Raw genomic sequence first — 24619 nt, forward strand, 5'->3', positions numbered from 1 at the left:
TTTACGTGCCGGTACCAGTACAAAGCAAAATGAACTACTTAGACACATGTTAATTCACAATACTTTCTCATATTTAAAATGTGCACAGTGTGATTTTGCAACACATCACCCCCATATGTCCTGAAACGGCATCTCTTAACTTACAAAACCTCCAAGGATTTAAAATGTGCCCACTGCAATGACATAAAAAACTTCCCGAAGTTCCCACGGAAACGGCTTAAAACAGGAACGGGGTTAGGGAAAAAGCCCAAAGGCCGTACGAAGAAACATACATTTTTTTACGTGGATTCAGCGCCCATCCGCACTTGGTTTAGGTACACGTAGGGCCTAATCTGTTTACCTGTATCCATTTTATGTTACATCAAGTTCAAAACTGCAGCTAGAAAGTTTCAATTACTTCTAAATAAAAGCTTTTAGGTGGTTTATAGTTCAGGCAGAAAATTGAAATTGAATCGATGGGCAAACTTGTACTGAATTAAATTGTGTACTTCCTGGATCTCAAAATTGCTTCAATCCAGCGCTGACTTTTTCATATTTATACTTTCATGGTGTTTTTTAGTGCATTTGCAGCATATTTTCAAAAAATAAAGAAAACAAATGTGTGCTAGAAGTTTTAAGATGACCAATTTGGACCAGATTTTGAAATTTCCGTTGATACTATTTTGCAATATTTATTGATTAGTGGGAAAATAATCCTTAGGCGAATTAATGCCCATGACTATAAATTAAAAATTAAGGTTTTGCTATATTTGTATTCTGCACGGTACTCTCGACCTCCCCTAAGCAAAAATCTCAAAGATGAATAAAATCTTAATATCTCAAAAACAATTTCACATTTATTTTCATAATTAATTGACCAAAACGTCGCACCACGATTTCGTTTGTAGCCTTCCAATTTTTTTAATTAAATTTCGAGATCATTAAACAACAAAAATAATCCAGCTCTGTTGCACATCTCCTGGCCCAGGACGTAGCTCTCCATCGGGTTTCGGTCATTCTGTATTATTTACGAGTCAACTGATCTTGTTTCAATATTTTTTGCACGGATGTAAATTCTTAGTCTTATTTAACACGTGTAGAAAGGTGTAGATAAATACTGGGGGTGTGATGCTGGTAATATTTATTTTTTTAATTTACATTCGCAGTGTACAAATATTACAATTTATCCATAAATATCCTAATTTAACATGCTGGTATTTACACATAGCGTTGTACGATAACGGACAATATTAACGACCTCTAGATAGTTCAATTTAATTTAAGCTTCATTAATTTTATCCGTGACTGTACACATTCAAGTGTCACAAAACCGACAGAAAAGTGTCACTTTTAAAGTATTTGGTGCCACGACAGTAGTATCACAATGTGTGGGTGAACTGTATTTATGATCCGGTAGTATAGGAAGTTTGTCGAATTTTCGTTAAAATTAGCTCTCAACCGCGTCCACTGGAAAACATAAACTTCAACTGTTTAGTTAAATTCCAAATTCGGTGTGCATAGGATCGTATAATAACTTTTGTTTACCTACAACTTGCAAAATAATTATCCGACAGCGGTAAATAGTTTTCGTTTGAAAATAGCTTAAGGATCCGAACGTCGAGGGAAGATGCTGTGTTAACCCCAAAGTGCTTACGATCCCTCCTTTATGCGCGACGTACACGTATATTTTGTTGTTTCACAATAAACATACAAATATTTATACTGTTAGATTGGTTCGTAATTCAAAGTTCGCATGCGCTTGTATTAAATCGTGTTTATCCAAATTTTTAAAGTAAATTTTCAGTTTATTACTTTGACAGGTTCTAAGGGCGTCACTACACTGAGATTTGTCCCTTGGTTCACAAGTTTTTATTTGGCTAATCTCTAGATCTTTTGATTTGCTTTCAATTACAAGTCTATTTTCACCTTCCTGACCTTTTTAGATTTGATTTGATTCAATGCGAAAATCCTGATGAGAACATCTGATTCCGACTCAGATTTTTCTAATGGAACTTCATCTCCGGGCTTTTTCATAGCAATAATTTTGAAAAATAGTTGCGTCTTATGACAATTTCAGTTAAATCCAGTATAAAGTCGCACCAAGTTTTAGGTCCTAAGCCAAAAAATTTTCAACTTGCTCCAAAATTTTCGAACACACCCCTTACGAAAAAACATTGTGAATCGAGGAACTGTTTCAAAATTACACGCGTCCTGAATAATTTTGAAGAAACAATTTTTTTTAGAAAATGATTCCACTACAAACATTCAGAGTTGTAGATTGTGAAATTGGCGTCCATAAGAAAATTTTGCTAGAAAATTGGGCACATTAACGATTATTGTACGGAAAGCAAATCTAATTATAAAACTGCCTTTTTGAAGTTATATAACGCCGGATTTTGGCTACCGCATCACTCCTAATTTAGTAGTCCATAAATCGATAGTTGTATAGCTAATCCTTGATCCCAAATCGGAAACCCCCAAGCACACTCGTTCATACCTACATTGTTAATGACACCCCTCATAAATTATAAACTTCACAATATTGAGTTGTGAAGGGTAGAAAATCAAATTTCATGTAAACTGTCGTATAACCAAATCAATCAGTTATTGATGGGGATATTATGACTGTTTCGGATATTTTTGGCATCCTTGCGTATTTTCGTCGCACCAAAAAAGGTATCCCAAATCTAATTTTAGGCAACTTATCGTACAGCACCGCATTGCACGTTACATATTATCTCTTATGATATAAGAAGTTCAATTTTGAAAATTCGATTACATAACAATCGCGCACTTCATTTAAATCACAATCACGTAGCGTTAAATCCAATCACGACAATCCGAGTGCACTTCACGAAGGGTTGGACGTTCGATTAGCCCCCGTTTGCTCCATACTTCTTTACATTCCATACGTCTTAAGCACTATGGGAAGTAAGGAAGCACGGAACTCTCGAAGGTCTCCGTATCGGCACTTCAGGGAAGGCTTTTGGTCCACAACTAAATGCACCCTGCATTTACAAGCAACTGTTTAGGATACCTCTTAGGCCGCTATAGTCTAAAAATGGCCCCGTGCACGCCATTGGTGCGACCGCAAAGGAAGACAGGCGTACAGCCAGCCCCTCTTCCCAAATTTGTCTTTTCTTAAAATACATCTGTGGCGAGCTGAGAGAGAAGCCCCCCCGGCCGGCGGCTGCCTCTGCGAGGGCTGATAATTATAGAATATACCATGTGTTCGCACATGTGTGCCGACGTGGTCTCTCCTCCATTCTTCATCTCGCACCTAAACGCACGTTTTTAAATTTGGGCCCGCGATCCCTTTTCGGCTATTGTTTTGTCGTGTCGTTTTTGGTTCATTGATATCCGCAACGCAAATTGGCCACTTACGTAAGACGACGCCGACGCCTAAAAATGTAACGATAAGTTTTCGCATCGGCGAGTACACAGCATCCCGGAATTTTACCTTCTGCCCGCAGAATGTCTCACGCATTCCACAAATCGACGCACCGGGACGATGACTCCTCCTGTAACACACATGAAGACTGGAATTAATTATGTGTGTCGCGTTAGTCATCCTCGTCTATAAATTTACATCATTTTGTTCTGCGTTTCAACCGAAATCGAGAACGTTTGGTTCCATAAATGTCGAGGAATTAATGGAATTCCAATAATTTTTCAATTGGATAATTCATAAAGCGTTCATTTGTTGTAAAAATTATAAAAGTTTTCCAGTCACTGAATTCGCAAATTCGGCCCGAAGTCAATTTTAAACTAAACTTCATTTCGTTGCAAGTGCTTTAAAGACCAATTATACACGTGTATCTTATAGTATTTTTTTATTATACCTGCAGTATAATTTAAAAATAGAAAATACAATAAAATCATATTGACGTTGTACACGAATACATGTCAAGTGGCCTGAGTGTTCGTGATTTCAAAATTGCCATGGAAATGTCACTTGACTTTTGCTTATAAAAATCATCGTCTTTGTGAATAAAACGATTTCCGTTGAAAAAGATAATACACCGTCCATTAAATCGCTTGTTGTAAAATCTAAACAAACGTTGTTAGGTGTAAAATCCAAATCCAGTAAAGTCTATTATAAAGAATATGAAACATTGTTTCCATGGATGAGTAGGAAGTTACTTACGAATAAAGTCTTAAATGCATCGATAATGCTGGCATATATGAAGGAAATGTCAAAGGTATTTAAATCTTCTATCTTTTGGTGCATTCATTCAAAACTTCAAACAATGCTGCGATTAAAAGGTGGAACAGGTTTGGAAGCATACTTACATTAATTACGCGCCTTTGTGAAAGCTTCAATCAAAGGAGAGGTACAAGCCAAAGAAATGTTCTGCATTTACAGAAAGATACCTAAGAGTTTCACTCAGATGACAGTTTCAAAAGTTATACTTGAAGTATCATTACTTAGCAACTTTAAAGCACATGTGCCTTTTTTCGCACGCATTTGAGTGTTTAAAACGTAGATTGTGATTCAGGTATAATAAAAAATCTTTACCTATAGTGTAAGGGTGGAATTCAGATATTACTTACTTTACTCATACTTAGCGTGTACTTAGTGGTATTCAAAGATATAATTGCAAAGGTGACATGACATTATTGCTACAGTAACGCGCGAAATACGGACAGTTAAGCAGGAATACACTAGCAGTAAATACAAGTTCCACTTAAACTAAACTAAGTGTGCACTTAGTAAAGTGTACTATGAATTTCACCCTTAACGTATGTATACAGGGTGGTGACTTGCGTAACGCATCATAGGGATTTCAATGTAAAATTCATACCATGCGATTATTGGTTCCCCAAATTCTTTTAAATTAAATTATTATTTTTTTCAAAAATCTGTAATGCCATGGAATTTTATAATACAAAAACTACGCCAATATCCGTCATGCCATGGAATGTCTGCTATAAAACAAATCAAAATCTATCAAAAAGTATTATATTTAGAACAGCGAATTCAACATAAAGAAAGACCAAATTACTAAAAACGGTTTCCTAATAATAACAATTTACAATAAATGTTCGAATAAGTCACCATTAACTGCAAGACAGTAACCAAGTCGATCATAAAATCCATTTCGAACTGCTGCTAATTGATAACTGGATATCTTTTTGTTTTAGAAAATTCCATGGCATCGCAGATTATTGAAAAAGATGCGGGTTTTATTTTTCCAATTTTCCGTCTTTATTATGCAAAAAATTGAAAACTAATAAGATTAATTGGCGAAAATAGTTATTTGTTTCATTAGTACAAAAAATGTCAGTTTTCGGGACGAGGAAGATAGTTGCTGGACGACGCGTTAGCGGAGTCCAGCAACCTTCCGAGTCCCGAAAACGCATTTTTTGTACGAATAAAACATAAAATTTTTTCTCCAACCCCCTTTACTTCAAATTATATTCGAATTTAGATTCAGTCACAGTTTCACTACTAGTATAAGAACTTCCGCTTTCTTGTCCTCACGTGTCATGCCACTCTAGTTTTTAGGTTAACTTATAACCTAGTCGTTCTTACTTCTTACTTCTCACCTCTCGCGACTTTGTAGGGAGCAAATCTTGAGGTAGCATGTTCTGCCGTTTCTATAATCTCTGGCGGAGTGCAATCCATGTCGCTATCAGTTTGAGTCATTTTATTGTATACACAATAAATATTGTTATATTTTGCATTGAAATAAAAAACTTACCATACAGTTTTTTAATTAAAATTAATTGCAATTAACTTTTTCAATTTTGAATTCAAAATGACAGATAATAGTGCAATGGGTCTGAAGTAGATGGCGTTACACGCGACGGCGGGTTGTATACGTATTAAAATTACGTTCACGGAATATGTAAATTACGGTTTAAATAAAAATAGCGAGCGTAAATCATTTTCAATACATGTACATACGTATAGGTAACATCATTATTTGCATTGAATACGCAAAAATATTTGATTTGTATGTATAGAAATATCTTACAATCTGCAATGTAAAACGATGTCAATGTGACATATCTCCGTGATTGTAATTTTTTAATTGGCCAACTTTCAAGGTCAATTTCTTTTTGGTACTAGGACCAAAAGTATCCACTTTTTGTACAGTTGCCATGGTGAAAGCGATTAATTCGCAAAACGTCAATTTTAGGTACCGAACACTGTCACAAAATAGCGTCTTATTCAGGTGGTTGGAGAAAAAAAATTTTTCTACAAAAAACTTTAATTCATTTTTGCTCTAAAATAATTTGGGGAGCCAATAATCGCATGTTATGAATTTTACATTGAAATCCCTATGATGCGTTACGCAAGTCACCACCCTGTATACATGTAGCTTATAAAACTCTTTCGACTTGGCTAATAATAAATAATAAATAAATAAAAATACAAATAAAATGTCGACGGATAATGGAGCAATACAGAAAATTTTGAAACGTCACTGGTAACATTATTGTTACTTTGGGCGTTGCTAACCTGACACCAAGACAGAATTACAGATTTTTTTCTAATTCATTCTTAAACACTAAAGAGCCCCTTACTGGCATGAAGTGTGTTTAGTACAATACAAAGTAGCATACCCTTTGGCGATGTCCACAATAAAATTTCAAAATTTTCTGTTTCTGATCAAAGATAGTCTCTAATTAGAACAAAATTATGAAACAAAAACAACAATTTCCATATTTTACCTTGTGTTTTTATTTAAGCTGTCGAGGGCCACTTCGGTCTGTCAATTTATAATCGCGGGCACAGTACGAGATGTGAGGAAAAAATCGTCCACAGGAAGAGGCGGATTTGGGACAATGACACATACTCTAAAAATGTGCCAGTGTACCAAATTATGAGTAATTAGAAGCGATGTTCTTATTTTAGGCGAAGGGCATATGCGTAAAATCGGAATGCGTGCTGAAAACCCCTCGCTTTTTGCGGTTGTTTTTTTTATAAATATTTTAGAAGGTGGATCTCTGTAAAGATAAATGACGTCGTAAGTAACGAAACAGGTAAACTCAAGGGTCCTATCGCTAATTCGCCCCAATTTATGTAAGATTGACTCTCACTTGACGAAGCCCGCTACTTTTCTCCACTCAATAGGGGATTCCCCTGATACCATGTGCTTTTCGTAACCTCGAACCCTTAAGAGACACAACGCCCTAAAGACGTTCGCTCATTCCGTTTCCGCTACCACTTTCGGGATTTCGTTTCAAATTTTATTTTCCCTTTATTCCAAATACATATTTTTAAAAAGAAACTCTTCCTCATAAAGCAGACAAAATGAAATTTCGTTCTCGTTCCACTCGTAACTTCCCGAATCGATCCCTTTGCTAATAAAAGAATGGAATATACATAGGCTCAATTGGCTTATCAAATCGAGATTAATCGAAACATTTTGGACCGCTGTCAAAACTCGAAAATGTTAGTGTGTTCTTTACAAAAAATCGAAATTTCGGTTTTTCGGTTTCAATGTAGATGTAGAGATGCTCGGATCGTGCCAATCGAATACCGATTGAACATTAAGCATTTAATTTAATATCAACAAATTTGCTCAATTAACTGACGAAATGGCACGAATTAAACCAGATTTCCTCTTCTGAGATGATTTGCGTTAAAAGTGGTTGTGGAAAATCACTTTTATGGCACGATACCAAAAATGATACCGTATTCAGTTTATTTTGGGCGAAAAGGGATGGAGGTAGGGTTCAAAATCAGCTGTGCTGCTCGAATCGTGCCTTTAAATATATGGTGAAATTTTCACTTAATCCAGAGTGGAGAAAATCACTTATTAAGAACTGAGTTCTGGAAAGACACGTGTGATTGCAAAGAGGCCGAGAATGATGCCAAATTTGGTTTCACTCAATGGCACTGCTCTTCGAATCGTGTTTAAACAACAGGTTTCAATTTAAATATCGTTATGTTTAAATTACAATTGAATCCTCAAAGAAATTGCGAAATTCCATCAATCAATTCAAATTTCCACTTCAGCTGAAACTTGAAAAGCCATGTTTGATTTCAATATTCGGTTACATTTTGAAGTTTAAAAATTTTGAAATGTGTAAAACTGCCTTAATTAATCAAGATTTCCACCTTGGAGAAAATTAACTCTCTATAGCTAAAATTAAGTTCTAGAAAACCACTTTCGATTGAAAAGGGAGCCGGAAATAACATTAGTACATTCGGTTCTGTAACGGTAACTTCTGATTTAGATTTGATTTTTTCTCGAAATTGTGTTCTGAAGATGTCAAGCATTTGAGTAGTTTGGGCCGTGGTCGAAATTAACAACCGCCTTCGTTCTATGTATTTCAATTCTATAGAACCTTATTTTTTTCAACGGTTTAGGAAGTTGGACTATCTCGATAGGGATGAGTAGAAAAATCTGATTAAAAAAAGTAAGTCAGTCAGTACAAGATGCAAGTCTACAAAAGTCAAAGCGTGATTAACACAAAGTACGGCCCACGGCTCATTCATTTCGAGTAGATTTCTTCTTGAGAAAAGATGGCGAACTTGTTACGTTCACTCTGGACAAATGTAACAAAATTACCTTGAAATAATAAACACACTGTAAGTTCAGACTAAGTAGAGGTGGCTCGGGGTGAATATCGGGGTTCTTGTATCTTATATACAGGTTTTACTTACTTTACAGCACTGAAACAGGGTTAATAAAAATGATAGATGATATAGTAGTAATTCCCTTTTTAATGATCGAGGTAGGTGCGTACGTGGCGACATCTCAACTAGACTTCTAAAACTATAATTGATAGAATTATCGATTGTCAAGGAGATGGCGCACTAGTACTTGTTGTATTTAAATTATCTATTCAAAAACCGGGCCTTTAAACTACAATTGCTCTAGAGATCGAGCAAGACTCCGTACATTTTGAACTGCCATTTATTCAGACTTCTCAATCAAAAGTTATAGACTAGTAACCAATTTAGAAAGAAAATTCAAAGGGCTGTAAGCTTTTGAACTAGTAGCCCAATCTTGGAACTGTTTGAAATTATGGATTCTACAGGCCACATTCTATTGGAAAATTGTTTTTCCGGGTCGATCAGAAACAATTTTTGTCGTGCCAAAAAAAAGGTAGTGTACAACCTTCCTTTTTTTACCAAAAATCGACTACATCAAAGACAGTTCACCTATATAATTTTTCAAAGGTTTAATTACCGAGTGCTCCCAAAAATGGCGAATTATTCTCAAAATTGTTTATTAGTTATTGTCTTTTGTACTACCAATCCCGAACGCTTTTTTGGTTTTCCCAGTCACTTCAAAACCGATACAGTCAGCGAGTTCCACAGTACGTGTTTATCTCATGATTAGCTAAGAAATGTAATACTATATCCCTATTAAAAAAGTTTGAATTTGCATCCGATCGCCGCTATCTAGATCCCTCAAGAACAGCCCATTGAAAATGTCTAGATAGAAATGATACATATTTCGTTGACCGCAATTAACCAGATAAATTCTTTACGACCAAAATGGTTACACTCTTAAATCCAAAAGCCTGTTGCAATTTCACGGTAAATGCGGAATTTAAACACAGAAGTGCTCTTTTTATATGAATCTGGATTGTAGTACTTGGAATCCCCACTGTAGATTTAGCCCTAGCATGGTACACAACTACGGTACAAATAAGTAAGTAGAAAATGAATGCAAAGTAACGTAGTTTTTCGACTTTACTTCTCAAATTACGAGCCCGAGAGAAATTCAACTGAAAGACACAATCAGTGCCTGCTATTACTACGTAATAAACCAGCGAAAAGTTATTCATAATTTGCATCAGAGTTGCAGACTTCATAAACGGTGCCACTTGCTAAGAAAATCCTCTTATTAAACGTGGAGCGTTGCAAATATACGAGATATGCAAATGTTAATCTTATGAATAAGTGCACTACTTTCATGGACCCTCGAGGAGATTTTTCATTATCGAGCACCTCCTTAATCCGCCGCCGAAAGGAGAGCCTCAAACAAAATTCGGATTCTCCCCTTTATATGGAACCTTAGATTTGGTACGTGGAGCCTCTCTTAAAGTTAATACTTAATTAAGATAAGAACGGGCGTTCTTTTTCTCTACAGTCGATAAAGTTAGCATTTTTTTTTTCGTCGGTTTTATATACCCATCGTATAAGGTAAAAGCTCGAGTTTATGTAGTGTAAATGACGACCTGTAATGAAGGGCTTATCTTATGTGATTTTTAAGGGTGTCGCGCAATTCATTTCTATACTAGTTTCATATGCTCGCGACTTCTTTACTTTCTTAGGTCACTGGTGAGGTCTTTCTTTTACACGCTAGAAGTATTAAAGCTGGTTACATTGATGATTGTTTAATTAATGTAATGTAAAACTTACTACTTACCCTCCATTTCAAAATCTATAATTTGCCTATGGCCACTCCTTATTTTTTGGGGGTGAAAACTACTCCTTTTTGCCAAAACCTATTAACGTATACAAACAGGGTATTCCTAAATATGATGTAAATACGGAATTTTTTGGTTTATTTTATGACTAAAAATTCATACGTCTGATGTAAACGGTCTACAGGGTGTTCAAATTTCAAAATCTTTAAGATTTTTTCTTGATATCTTGTACACTTTTTGAAGTATTTTGCTCAAGTTTGAAATGTGAGTTACGCTCAAGTTCTATTGTTTATGTCAATAATAATAAAATAATAATATTGAAATAAATAAATAAAAAATAAGGTTAAGTGGAAGAACAGGTGGTCGTTACTGGTAACCAACCTGAACTTGGGGTTCAACAAGCATATGAGTTTTTTTAAGAGGTCATCTTCCATTTGCTATCCTGGAACTTTTTTTTTTCGGTGAGCCACTGGTAGATTATAAAATAACAATTTGATTTTCTGATTTGTTTGGAAACTTTTGGGTCCCCTGTAATATTTTCGTATTTCGAGACGAGACGGAGACGAGAAAGTCACTAACTGCAGTATATCTCAGGTGTTCTTAATGACAGAGACTTGGGGTTTTTGCGACTCTGTGCCACTTTTTTGTGAAACTTTTAAGGCCATAAACAGAATCAATCTAGCTACGTTTGTTTCTGAGATACAGGGTGAAAACGGAAAGTTTGACTTTTTCGGATGCTATCATATTTTACTACCCATGTAATATGTAAAAAGGGTAAAAACGGTTTATTTGAAATTATTTTTACGTAGAATCCAGTGGCGTAGTTTTTGGACCACCGTTTCTGCGATTTGACCTAATATTGGTATTTTTGAAATGCAACACCATATATATTTTAACGTCAATTTTTTGCACTCGTTTTCCTAATTAACTTGATGTATCAGAAATTCACAACCCATAATTATATAATATTATGTATATCATATTTTTTTAAATTTTGAAACGGCATGTTTCTACCACCACCCAGTTTTATTAATTGATACAGGCTGCTATGGATACAATAAACAAAACAAAATCTCCATAAATCCATGGCGTACTATTTAAAAACCGTAAAAAATAAGGTTTTTATTTTTGGTTCATGGCTAAAATTTAAAAAAATATAGGTTGTGATACAGCAATTTCATCAGCAAAAATAATGCAAAACGTTTACGATAAGATATACAGGGTGTTGTATTTAAAAATACCAACTTTGGGTCAAATCTCAGAAACGGTGGGCAAACATTTTTTTATTGCCACTGGATTTATCCCTTTTACCCTTTACCCTCAGAAATGGTCGCCAAAAATTGTTTACTACGCCACTGGATTCTGCGTACAAATATTAAAAAAAAAATAGAAATTTCATAAAAATGTGTTATATTTTCCGAGAATTTCTTCATCGCCTTTCCTTTTGTTTTCCCCCACATTTCATATTTGCCCCAAAAGTACACTTTTTACCCCAAGATTTGGAGCTACGTTTATTTGATCCTTTTTTCCTACCATTCTGCCCCAGCTCTAAAGAATTGAAGGCAATACAAAATACCATTGGCTGAATTTCTGCATTCAAAATGTTTCGCTACTGCAAAATAAGAAACAAAGTCTTAAAGAAAACCAAAACACTCCCATTACTTTCGAAGGTATGCTAGAAAAACCGAAATTTGCCCATTTGGGTCTATTTTTTCTGATGTTATGAAGAGATACACAAAAATTTAAAAAAAAACTCTGTCTCATTCCCACTTTTTGAACTCTACAAGATAGCATTCAGAAATTTTCAATACAATTCGTTTTGGAGAAATCAACATCCACTTTATTTTTTTATATGGCCCGTAAAAACAATTCACACTGTATCGAGTAGCATTTTTAGGGACAAAGACTCCCCTTATGTGATGGTTTTGTCCGTCCGTCTGTCCGTCTATCCGTCTGTTCCTCACCTAACTCCAGAACGAAAAGAGCTGACGATGTCAGTCTTTCGCCAATCGATTTCTAAGAGTTCAAGGATCAGTGCTATTGAATATGAGCCGGATTAAAAGTTTGGTTTCCGAATGCGAAGTGAGTGGCAATAACTTCCCCTACTGAAAATCGTATGCGATTCTTCGTATCTTGTTTATTAAGCGGCAGAGCAAAGCGATGCAAGCTTTATAAGGGAGTCGATGGTGTCCGTCTGTTCGTCTGGAGAGACATTTTCTTATGGGCGCCATTTTGAATTTTGACATTTTGAGAGTACGTCTTTTTTTCTCTTTACAACGATATATCACGCATGGAGGTTCAGTATCACATTTTTCCTAAAAATATAATTTTTAATTTTTTGGAAAGAGTGCTTTGGAAAAACAAAAGTTTGACAGCTTGATTCGATTTTCATCTGAATATGATTGAACCTTCGTTTTGCAAGGGAATTATAATTCAAATTAGAACAAAATACATAAGAATAAATAATATTTTCGCCATAAAACTAACACAAACGTAAATACTTGAAATAAGTCAACCTTCTGTTTCACAACAAAAGAACGTTTTGTTTTTGCAAAGCACCCTTCGCAAAAAATGAAAATTGTAATTTTAGGAAAAAAATGTGAGACTGAACCACCATTGTAAAGAGAAAAAAAGACGTAATCTCAAAATGTCAAAATCCAAAATGGCGCCCATAAGAAAAATTAAAGTTGCCACGTGTGTCTCCGTCATCTTAAAAGTTATTAAAAACGGGATGCCATATTCGAAATCTCCATTAAAAAGTATCTGAATAATGTGTTAATTAGAAATGGACTAGTACGGTTAGTTCACTAGCAAAAAATTAAAAGCGAAAATCAGACATTTTTATTTTTTTGCGATAGTTTGAAAACTATTGAACATATTTTAAATTTGTTTTCAGATTATTAATCAGCACGAAAATTCGCTTTAGTCCCAAAAAAACGTGTCGTTTGACTATTCCACCCGGTATATATTGCGACGAAAATTCTGGAAAATGCCGAATTTTACTGAATTATCTCGCAGTCACCGCTGGCGATATCTCTGCAACAAGAAACGCATTTTCAAAAAGGCCTTCAAACGTGTTGGTAGCTTCGAATCGCGTCCACTAGATGCTGCACGTGTAACAATCATATTTAAAGTCACTAAATATAGAAAGTACCGCAATCCATTGGGCTCGTGTGTTAGAGAGAGAAAGCATGATTTTTGTCCAAAAATGGCGGAAGTTGCCAGATTCTAGTAACTTTAATGTTAGAGATTGTTCCACCTGTTTGGAGATATCTGTATATATTTTTTTAAAACATGACAGTACTATGAAGTTAGGTCATAAAAATGGCGGATGATTGCGGTACTTTCTATATCTAGTGACTTTAAATCATATTAATTAATTAAATTCGAATTAACTATGAATTATGTTAGCGGGCCCGACAAAACTTATCGGCGGGCCGTGGGTTGCCCATGACTGTTCTATGGTTTCAGGATCCATATGATGCATGAGATAGACAATCTTATCTTGGACACATTGTATAATCAATGATCAAAGGTACGAAGTACAGGGTAGTCGGGGAAGCGTACATGTGTATTCTCTCAAAAAAATCTCTGTGTATGATAGAAGTGTTTGCTTTTGATCTACACAAAGATCTACATGCACAATTAAAGCTTTTAATTTTATTTTATAAAGCACTTGGCACCTACATTTTCTATTCAAAGTTTGACAAATGCAGTTCCTAGATCAAGGACCGTGGAACAAGCTGGGACTGTGCGAAACAAGTAAACCTTCTCATCAATGAGAGCACTCTCCAATTTCACTGTTGCAGTAAAACTGAAGATAACAAGTAAAGGCTATTCGATCCTTGTAAATAAAATTCGTTAAAAATAACGGGCCAAGAATTGATCCTTGTGAGACCCCGTTTCTAATAAAAAAAACTTATGTGTCTTGGGTATAATAATTGTTCAATACAGAAGGGTGAATTTTTTTGATAACAGAATACTTAGATCTACATCTATAAACTAGAGGAACTTTTTAGTGAAGGTAAAGTAGATTATCCCTGCTTTAATGCTCTGCATACATTACCTTTTTATTTCTAAATGAGTGAAATTAGGCGAAAGATCGTAGTGCGCTGGAAAAGATGACATTAAAGACGCTACCGACATAAATATAAATTATGTTGGTACTAAGCCAGTACGTCCGCCATAACTGAAGGCAATGAAGTGTCATTTCAGCTACTTAGTTATAAAATGTTAAAAACGTTATATCTGTATAAATTTAAATTCGTATTTTCGCAAAGCCCGAGCCAAGAGTCTTTGTATAAACAAGAAATAAATAAGGACCTTAAATTGTAAAACTTTATCTATACGGCGGCTGTAAATGTTGCTTCGAGTATCATTGGTAGGGTAATTTCGAGTTAAAATATTTAAGCTTCTGCTTCGTTGTTTATTAATGGAATTCTGAGGTGGAGGAGAAGGAAGGCTTTTTGCTTCCCAAGCTGATGAACCCACGCATGTTCTGACTATCTTATATTTAGCATCGTGCGCACGTTTTCGATGTAGTGGGTATCGACGGCGGGCTTATTAAATTTTCGCCAATCACTTCGGCGAAGTGTGCTTACATTATACGCGCACCTTTAGCTACGAGGAAAAATAAGACAAACGTTTACGTAACCGTTCGCAATAATCGAATATTCGTCTCGCAGAGAGATGGGTATGGGTAGGGAAACATTTTTGGACGTCGAAATTGAAAGGGCAATTCCCGCGAGGTGTGCGAAATTCATCGGGTAAATGTGGGGCAAAATACGAAATGATCGGGAAGGGCGTAGAAGCACGTAACATTCTTTGATTAGGAATGACAGGGAGAACGCGCTGTATTTATATCTTGTAAGTTGATGCGCTCCTTACTTGGAGCTTCGCTCCATCCGTAAATGAAAATTATCGTGTATACTTAACAGACTTCGCCGACGACGACGTCCTATTAATAAACTCATCAACTAATGAATGAAAAATTACTACAACGGCCCCGCCACGTGAAACGTATACACTTTTTACTCAGAGGTATCACGTTTCCATTCGATTGTTGCGTTTTCCCTCAAAAATACTTCCATTTCGTTCCCTTGTCATGGAACTGTTCTTAAATCTAATCTGAGAGATTAGGAAAAAACTTGACACTTTTGAGTCAAACTATGAAATTTGGCACACGTGCTTCTTTAACCCATCCTTTTAATGTTCAGGTGTCCCCTGAAACCACCGTTAGGGGTCGATCTTCTCTTCTAGGAGGGATCTAGCTATTACGTTGGGGTTCCTCCCTTTTTGTATCTACTCACATTTAATGAGCCCCATGCATGCCTCTTGTGCTGGGAATTTGTCGACCCATTTGGTCGTCCATTTGATGTCTACGATGCCTATTTTGTGATCTCGTGTCCATGCTAAATTTGATCCTTATCTAAACTGTCATTTTTCTATACATAATAGCTTTTGGTACATTCTCCTGTTTAAAACATACATACACAGCGCATACTAAACACATTTTTAATCCAATATACTGAAATTAAATGCAAAATTCCAATCAGTGTGTTTCATACAAAATTTGTTCACGGGTCGATTCCTTTAGGAATATCAAAATTCCTAAAAATAACCGACTACTACTTTATACAAAGGTAATATTCTCTTCGGGTAACAATTGATCGTATCTCTCATTGGAAAATGCTAATTGTCTTTAAATTCCCCGCCATAAGCCGTATACAAATTTGATTCAAGTAAATGGGTCACTCAACTGAGAAACTTGCTTTTAACCAACCGTTACTGTTAGCGATCCGAAAAAACTCCGTTGTTTATCACAATGAGTCGGTTACTGCAGTTTTTTATTTGGAAAACGGATCTATTGTTTTAACGCACTTGAAGTGGTACTCGATCGTTCGCACTCAAAGAGTGTATCTCCCGAATTCGTCTTTGAATCTAATAATGGAACGTTTCGACACCTGAAATCAATCTCTTGCTTTCCCACTTCTTTGGCTATTTGAATCTCTCTCCCGAAAAGAGCCGAAAATGAACTTCTCTGAACGCATTTCCGTTTCATAGTCGACTTTAAACGGAGCGGAACGAAACGTTTAGATTCGAAGAAATCGGGGCAATCAGCAATATGTTTCTTGCTATCGCCAGACATACTTTCGCGCACGTTCGCTATGAAGCGGGAATTTTTTAATGTTTTATAAAATGCAAATTCAAAACCAAATTTTAAACCTGTTACTATATTTAGCGGTTATTCTTGATGGAGAGGACTTTGCTCGTTTCGTTGACATCGCCGGTCTCCGATGAACTGCCCTACATTTTTACAACGAACTTTTTGATATCTTGCCGAAAGTCTTTATAATTTGTAATGGTCGCCGGGACACTGGTTTCAAGCTTCAAAGGTAGTTTTCTTTATACGTTTCTAAACTTCAGTGTACACAATAAAATCTAATTAATAACCTGGTCCCCCCTCCCCCCCCCCCTTCCTCTGTAGTCAACCCGCACTGAAAGGGATTAGATTTATACCCCTGATTGTCACAAAAACTTTGTGACTTACTTCCGAAAATGGGCCAAAATTAAAAAAGATTGATACGCCACTGGCATACAGTACGACCCTGGTGATCAAAAATATTTTCGAAACATGGCGACAATAATAAATTGTGTATTTTTTTGGTTTTGCTTTTATGATGGAGGAATTATGATCCGAGGGGTCTTACATGCAACACCCTGTATAAATCTTGATTCTACACCCTCTTCATCAGAAATAAGAGTCCCCGGTCAAATTTTCTCCCGTCAAAAACCCCTATTCATTAACACCCCGTACATGGACTCCCGGATAAATAACTCCTGAACAGTAACATCTAGGACACGGTGCTGCAATATCCGCAGTGCTTCTTAGGAGACGTTTTGTGCAAGAAATTATTACCGGGGAACTTGAAACTAGGCCTGAATTTTAACCCCAAGTTGATGCCATTCTTTCTAATTCCCAACTGTGAGACTAAACCTGCATCCAAGTTCAAATTTGGGTCCAAATTTCAATCTCACTGTTAACTTGCAATTGAGTCTGGACTTGAATTTTGACCCCAAGGTGGTATCTTTTTTTAATTCCTAGCTGTGGGACCAAATCTTCATCTCAGTTCAAAGTTGGGTCTTGATCTCAATCTCAATGTCAATCTGAACTTGAAACTGATCTAGAATTTAACCATAAGCTGGCGTTTTTCTTTCTAAGTTCTAACTGTGGGACCTAACCTGGATCCAAATCCAAATTTGAGTCTAAATTTCAATTTCAATTTTAACTTGCAATTGAATCTGGGCCTGAATTTTGATCCCAAGTTTGCGTCTTTTCTAATCTAACCTGACAAAATCTTCATCTCAGTCCAAAGTTGGGTCTTGATCTCATCTCAATGTCAATCTGAACTTGAAACTGAGCTAGAATTTAACCATAAGCTGGCGTCTTTCTTTCTAATTTCTGACTGTGGGACCTAACCTGGATCCAAATCCAAATTTAGGTCTAAATTTCAATTTCAATTTTAACTTGCAATTGAATCTGGACCTGAATTTTGACCCCAAGTTTGCGTCTTTTCTAATCTAACCTTCATTTAAGTTCAAATTTGGATCGTAGTCTCAATCTTAATTTTAATCTGAACTGAGTCTAAATTTTGACAAGTTGGTGTAAGTTTGATCCGTAATGTCAATCTCAAATTTAATCTGCACTTGAAAATGGACCGTAATTTTGACCCCAAGTTGTCGCTTTTCATTTTAATTCCCAACTGTGGGACTAAACCTGCATCCAAGTCTAAATTTGGGTCCAAATTTTAATCTCAATGTTAACTTGCAATTGAATCTGGACCTGAATTTTGACCCCAAGGTGATGTTTTTTTTTAAATCCCTAGCTGTGTGACGAAATCTTCATCTCAATCCAAAGTTGGGTCTTAATCTCAATCTCTAATTCCTAACTGTGGAACCAAACATGTATCAAAGTCCAAATTTGGGGCCTAATCTCAATCTCAATGTTAAACTTGAAACTGAGCCTGAATTTGACCACAAGTTGGCGTCTTTCTTTCTAATTTCTAACTGTGGGACCTAACCTGGATCCAAGTCCAAATTTGGGTCTCAATTTCAATCTCAATTTTAACTTGCAATTAAGTCTGGACCTGAATTTTGACCCCAAGGTGGTGTCTTTTTTGTAATTGCTAGCTGTGACGAAATCTTCATCTCAGTCCAAAGTTGGGTCTTAATCTCAATCTCAATTTTAATTTGCACTTGCAACTGGGCCCGAATTCTAAACTATGGGAGTAAACATGTATCTAAAGTCAAAATTTGTGTCTCAATTTTAACCTGAAATTGAAACTGAACCTTCTTTTCTAGTTGCTAACTGTGGGTGGATCCAAATATGATCATTTTTTCACAATAACCATCATAACACTTTTGCGGTTAAATGTTGTATGGAGGAGAATGTTGGTATAGGGTCTGGGGAGTATGGAATACCCCCCCCCCCCCCCCAGCAATGCAAACTTGGATAACGATTTCTGCAAAATTAAATTAAACGGGTTGGGGAAGGAGAAATCTGATAACCTTTTCTTTATAGGCTTCAGTGCGCTCGTGGTGCTTTACTGGAAATGGCAATGGAACTTTTGTGCTACAGGGAGGAGCGGTATTCATACCCCGCACTTCTCCTCTGTCACCGTAATGACAGCGGCTGCTACACGCCGGGGTATGCGGATGATATATCCAAAGAAATAACTGGCAAATTTGAGGCTACTCTAGCGATCAGTTCTTAGAATAACCGAAGAATGGTGTAGGGAACACTCCTTGTCCATCAACTTGACAAAAATGAAGCTAGTTCTCTTCCCAAGGAAAAGAAGGGTAAAGGGTCTTCGAACTCTCCTGCGATTCCACCTCCAATTTTCAGAGTCGTAAAAGCAAATAGGGTTTTCTGGCAAAGTCGCCGCGCAATTGGGAGACTTTGGGGACCATCCTCGAAGGCTGTCTTTCACGAGTGTTTTCGTATATGGGTACAAAGTTATGGGTTTCGTTCATGCTGCAAAAAGACAACGGTGTCGCATCAATTGCGCTTAATAGTGCTGTCCTTTAATACTTTAATAGTAAGTATTACGAGCATGTTACGACGCTTATAGCATAGGGGTCCGTTAAGTTGGCCCCCTCCCCCCCTCCCCACTGAGAGATTTCATAGTCGTATTATTTTGAAATGAATGCGCTCGTTATGCGCTCATATGCGCCACCGATAATAACTCTTGCGCCATTATCGTTTTTTAGAAATCCGAAAAAACATTTGGGGGGGGGGGGCAAGTGAACGTAGCCCCCCCCAGTACGTATTTTGTCCCTTGTAACTAGGTCACCTGATACATTTGGTTATGCGCTCAATTGCGCCACTTGAATTAAAGCTAGCGCCATTACGGTTAAGCCATAAAAAATTTTTAAAAAGTGGAGGGTCTAACTTAGCGTTTTCAAAAGTTATTTCCGGAAGTGCGTCCATTTTGAAAATATTTTACATCGATTCGGCCTTCGGAGTAACTCCTAAATACAAATTTTTAAAAACCTACCTATTTTACTTTCTCAGAATCGTTTAACTAAAGCTCCCAAAAAACACCCTGTATAGTGTTTCTGAAACACTATAATGGCGCCAAGATTTTTGTTTACGGCGCATTTTAGCGCACGATGAAAGGTACGATGTAGTAGAAAAAACATGTTAAAAAACGTAACTTTTGAAAACGGTAAGTTAGCCCCCCCCACTTTTAAAAAAAATTTTATGGCTTAACCGTAATGGCGCTAGCTTTAATTCAAGTGGCGCAATTGAGCGCATAACCAAATGTATCAGGTGAGTTAGTTACAAGGGACAAAATACGTACGGAGGGGGGGGCTACGTTCACTTGGCCCCCCCCCCAATGTTTTTTCGGATTTCTAACAAACGATAATGGCGCATATGAGCGCATAACCAGCGCATTAATTTCAAAATAATACGACTATCAAATCTCCCAGTGGGGGGGGCCAAGTTAACGGACCCATAGCATAGTATGTTTGGTACGAAATGCAAATATTCGCAAAAACTTGACATATTTTCAACTACCGCACGAAATAAATGATGATAAAAATGGCGATAATCGCGTCTATGAAAACTAGGCAAATTAATCAGAAGAGTGACGTTTACGACACGAGCGAGCTTACGAGCGAGTGGAACTATTGATCTGATTGAATGAGTAGAGTTATTTGTGTTTTATTTAAGGTTGTCATTTCCAATGTCTCCGATAGTGAATCACCATCCCAAAGTTTCATTAACTTTCGACGTTTTCCCAACCTGTCGACTGGACTCTAAAAATCGATTTCCAAATTTGAGAGGGGAGCGATGCCTGATCCAAAGTCCTTCATTTTGAACCCCTCATTAAAGAGCAAACAAGTGAAAGTGTGATGCCTACCTATAGCTTTTCAGTGTCATCATCACATCATACAATGACGCCCGTTGGCCATTTTAATTAGTTTTGAGTTTTAAGCATCAAAGATCAATAAAATTGAACGTTACACTTTGTTTGCGTCAAAAAGTGGAGGTAGATCATAGACGACGCCTCAACCACCCATTTACATTGAAATTAGTTATTATGTAACATTAATAGGAGTTATTACTCCATACAAAGTTGACTCATAATCCAATCAAAGCTAATTAATGTTCAAAAATAATTTGTTTACGCTTCCGTGCGTTTTCAACGGACGTAGGTACCTACCATGTGCCTTACGCACGCATCACGAAAATTTTAGTGGAAACAAATTAACATACAATCTTAAATTACAATTGCAAACCAAGGTTGAATAACTTACAGTAATGTTATTGTTTAAACTCAGTGACTTCGTTAACAATCGTCGCCCATTTTGTTCTTGCATTGCGTAATTTGGGCTCGAAAAAGTCTTCCTATTGTGAAAATGGCGCGCTCGGTCTCTTAATTAAAGTAAACTATAAATAAAGTAATATTTAACAGATTCTCGCGTTTAAATATAAATTACGTGACCGGCGGCGGCGGCGCGGTGCTTGAATTAAAAATTGCTAGTATTAATAGAGTTCTATTATTAACGATTGCCCATTCTTTCAAAAGTTTTTCCGCCAAATGAGGAATCTGGCTACAAATTTGCCCTTTGTTGCTATTTTTCGTGGTCCTAATCTTTTAGGTTTTCAAAACACAGTATCCAAAGGTCTTCAAGGGAGCAATTTTCTTCCAAAATTGTGTGGAGTTGGTAAAAGAGGAACTGATCCACTTTCGCATTCTTGAATAGAACATTTCAACAACGTTTCTGAAGCATTTTTTTTTAAATTTAATGAAGACATTGAGCTGAAAATGCCACCAACTTAATTCAATTTATAAAGCAGACCCTAATTGACTGGCGTGAATAAATTTGCTAAATCAATTGATATAAACCTACCACATTTGGGCTTTAGGAATTAGAAAAAAAGACCAATTTTAGAATTTGCATATGCAAACTTACCAATAAGTAATTCTAATTACTCAATTTTACTTAAGAATTTGAATTGCGTAACACTTTCTACATTAAAAACTCCTACGATGGAGCACAATTAGCACATTATTTCGCACAGTAATCCAGAATGACAAAACCATTTGAGAGTAAGTTACAAACATGAATTTAGAACTCGAACTACTGACTGTAAAATGCCCACAAGTTCCAATTAACTTTGCCTCCATATGTGAGCGTTGAACCCCAGAGACGTTACTTAAAAAGGGGAAAGAAAGGCGATTTAATTAAATTCGCTCGTATCAGAAACTCGTCCGGCTTTCGCCTAAATTTCCGCCCTTAACTCGCGTATATCGGGAACGAAAGTTATCATTCACTTGTCACGCGTTTCTAAGCCGAAAGATGACGTCAACTAATTTAATGGCACGAATTTTATAAAAGTGAGCAGTAATTAATTAAGGGTCCCCCAGTAAGATCCCAAACTGGAAACGTGCCGGCGCCACTGATCTCGGAGGGTCGAGGCCAGGGGGCACAGAACTTACATTATGATGCATTGGTGACTCTCCCACTTATGATGATATACATACACATACTCGCACATGTGACGTGCGATGCTCTGTCTCGTCAACAAACAATTTCAATATGAATGCATGTCGTCTGCTGATTTCCTCCATATTTAAAGTTGAGGTTTCAAAAATACAAAAAATGTGCGAATATTTTAACTAGCTCATATAAAATTCCATTTTTTTAAAATTTGGTTCAACATCTTGCAATCTTCAGGTCAAGCTCTTTCAGTCGATGTAAAATTTGACGATTTTCGAAAAAATGATAAATTCTGTTGAAAAATGATTTGTCTCAATTTGCCGGCAAAAATTTTTAAACTGTAAAATCCAAAATGTCCGGAATTTTTAAAATTTAACATTTTCAGATAAACACTTTTTCTTATTCGTTTTGATTCGTAGAATCAAACGTTATGGGCAAACAAATTATGGATTCTACAGGCCCCATTCTATAAGAAAATGTTTTTTTCGGGTCGATCTGAGACATTTTTTTTTTGAGCCAAAAAAAAGACAGTGTATAACCTTCCTTTTTTACCAAAAATCTACTGCACCAAAATTTCTCGGGAAAACACTTTTTCTTATTAATTTTGGGGCGTCGAATCCAAAACAATTCGTACTTTTTCGATCAGACTTCTCAATCAAAAGTTATAGACTAGAAACCAATTTCGACAGAAAATTCCAAGGGATGTAACTTTGGAACTAGTAGCCCAATCTTGGAACTGTTTGAAAGTATGGATTCTACAGGCCACATTCTATAAGAAAATGTTTTTTCCCGGTCGATCTGAGACAATTTCTTTTTCGAGCCAAAAAAAGGCAGTGTATAACCTTCCTTTTTTACCAAAAATCGACTGCACCAAAATTTCCTCGGGAAAACACTTTTTCTTATTAATTTTGGTGCGTAGAATCCAAAACAATTCGTACTTTTTTCGATCAGACTTCTCAATCAAAAGTTATAGACTAGAAACCAATTTCGAAAGAAAATTCAAAGGGCTGTAACTTTTGAACTAGTAGCCCAATCTTGGAACTGTTTGAAATTATGGATTCTACAGGCCACATTCTATAAGAAAATTTTTTTTCCGGGTCGATCTGAGACAATTTTTTTCGGGGCTCAAAAAAAGGCAGTGTATAACCTTCCTTTTTTACTAAAAATCGACTACACCAAAATTTCTCGGGAAAACACTTTTTCTTATTAATTTGGGTGCGTAGAATCCAAATCAATTCGTACTTTTTCGATCAGACTTCACAATCAAAAGTTTTAAGACTAGAAACCAATTTCGAAAGAAATTCAAAGGGCTGTAACTTTTGAACTAGTTGCCCAATCTTGGAACTGTTTGAAATTATGGATTCTACAGGACACATTCTATAAGAAAATTTTGATCTGAGACAATTTCTTCTTCGAGCCTCAAAAAAAGGCAGTGTACAACCAGGACTATAACTTTATAATCGAGGTATTTTCTCATGTGAATCGTATGACTATAGAGATAACATACAATTTCGTTAAAATATGTACATACATAGAAATTTCGGAATCTTCAAAACAAAGACAACTTTGAAGCTCGGTATCTTTTGAAATAAAAAATTTACGAAAAAGGAGTATATAAGAAATTTGTGTAAAATTTGATGGTCTACAATTTCTAATAACAATATTTTTTTGTAGTGAATCTATAAAAAGATATGATTGAAAAACTAAAAAACCAACAAAATTCTTTGGTTTTAGGATTGGTACGGGGGAAGCACAAGGTGTGGGAGGTCGAAAACTTGGATTCTTAGCCCCCAGATATTCCTCCATGGCATGCAAAAAAAATGGAACTACTTCTCGTTTTGCAGGAAATGGTCCATTTTCAGTCTCTATTTCCCCGGACTATACGTGAAAGTGGGCGATTTGTAAATAAGCGCTTCCACTTGTCCACTTGATCGGCATTCGTTCGTCATTAATTTCCAATTTGCCACCGAAATCGGATACCTCAGATCCGCGATTAACGGCTCAACACAACAACCCCCATTAATCTATCGGCATTTAAATAAACGGCTTTGCAGGCAACGAAATCGTCCTTTGTGTAATCGAATATCGCGGAGAGCTACACAATACAAAATTGCCTTTTTTTCCCGAATACGACAGCGAGAACTGGCGGTAATTGGTCCGAGCTCAATGGATATAAAATATATAAGAGGGCGCGGAATGACGCAATACATTTATAACGATGAAAGATTTCGTGCACTGTATATATCTCGTTTCTTAATAAAAATCGGTTTTGCGAAAATATATATTT

At 36.3% G+C, this 24619-nt stretch overlaps 1 protein-coding gene and 1 long non-coding RNA gene across 2 annotated transcripts in view; both read right to left on the reverse strand.

Annotated features, from left to right (window-relative positions):
- LOC116172249 (E3 ubiquitin-protein ligase MIB1-like) overlaps positions 1 to 24619 on the reverse strand; it is a 462793-nt gene that overhangs the window by 238784 nt on the left and 199390 nt on the right. The window lies entirely within an intron of this gene.
- Positions 1120 to 22266, reverse strand: LOC116172264. The gene is made up of 3 exons (XR_004145619.1): positions 21805 to 22266; positions 3440 to 3500; positions 1120 to 3381 (listed from the first exon to the last, which is right to left on the reverse strand). It is a non-coding gene; the product is annotated as an uncharacterized LOC116172264 (long non-coding RNA).

Source organism: Photinus pyralis, unplaced genomic scaffold (assembly GCF_008802855.1).
Source record: "Photinus pyralis isolate 1611_PpyrPB1 unplaced genomic scaffold, Ppyr1.3 Ppyr1.4_LG5, whole genome shotgun sequence".
Taxonomy (NCBI): domain Eukaryota; kingdom Metazoa; phylum Arthropoda; class Insecta; order Coleoptera; family Lampyridae; genus Photinus; species Photinus pyralis.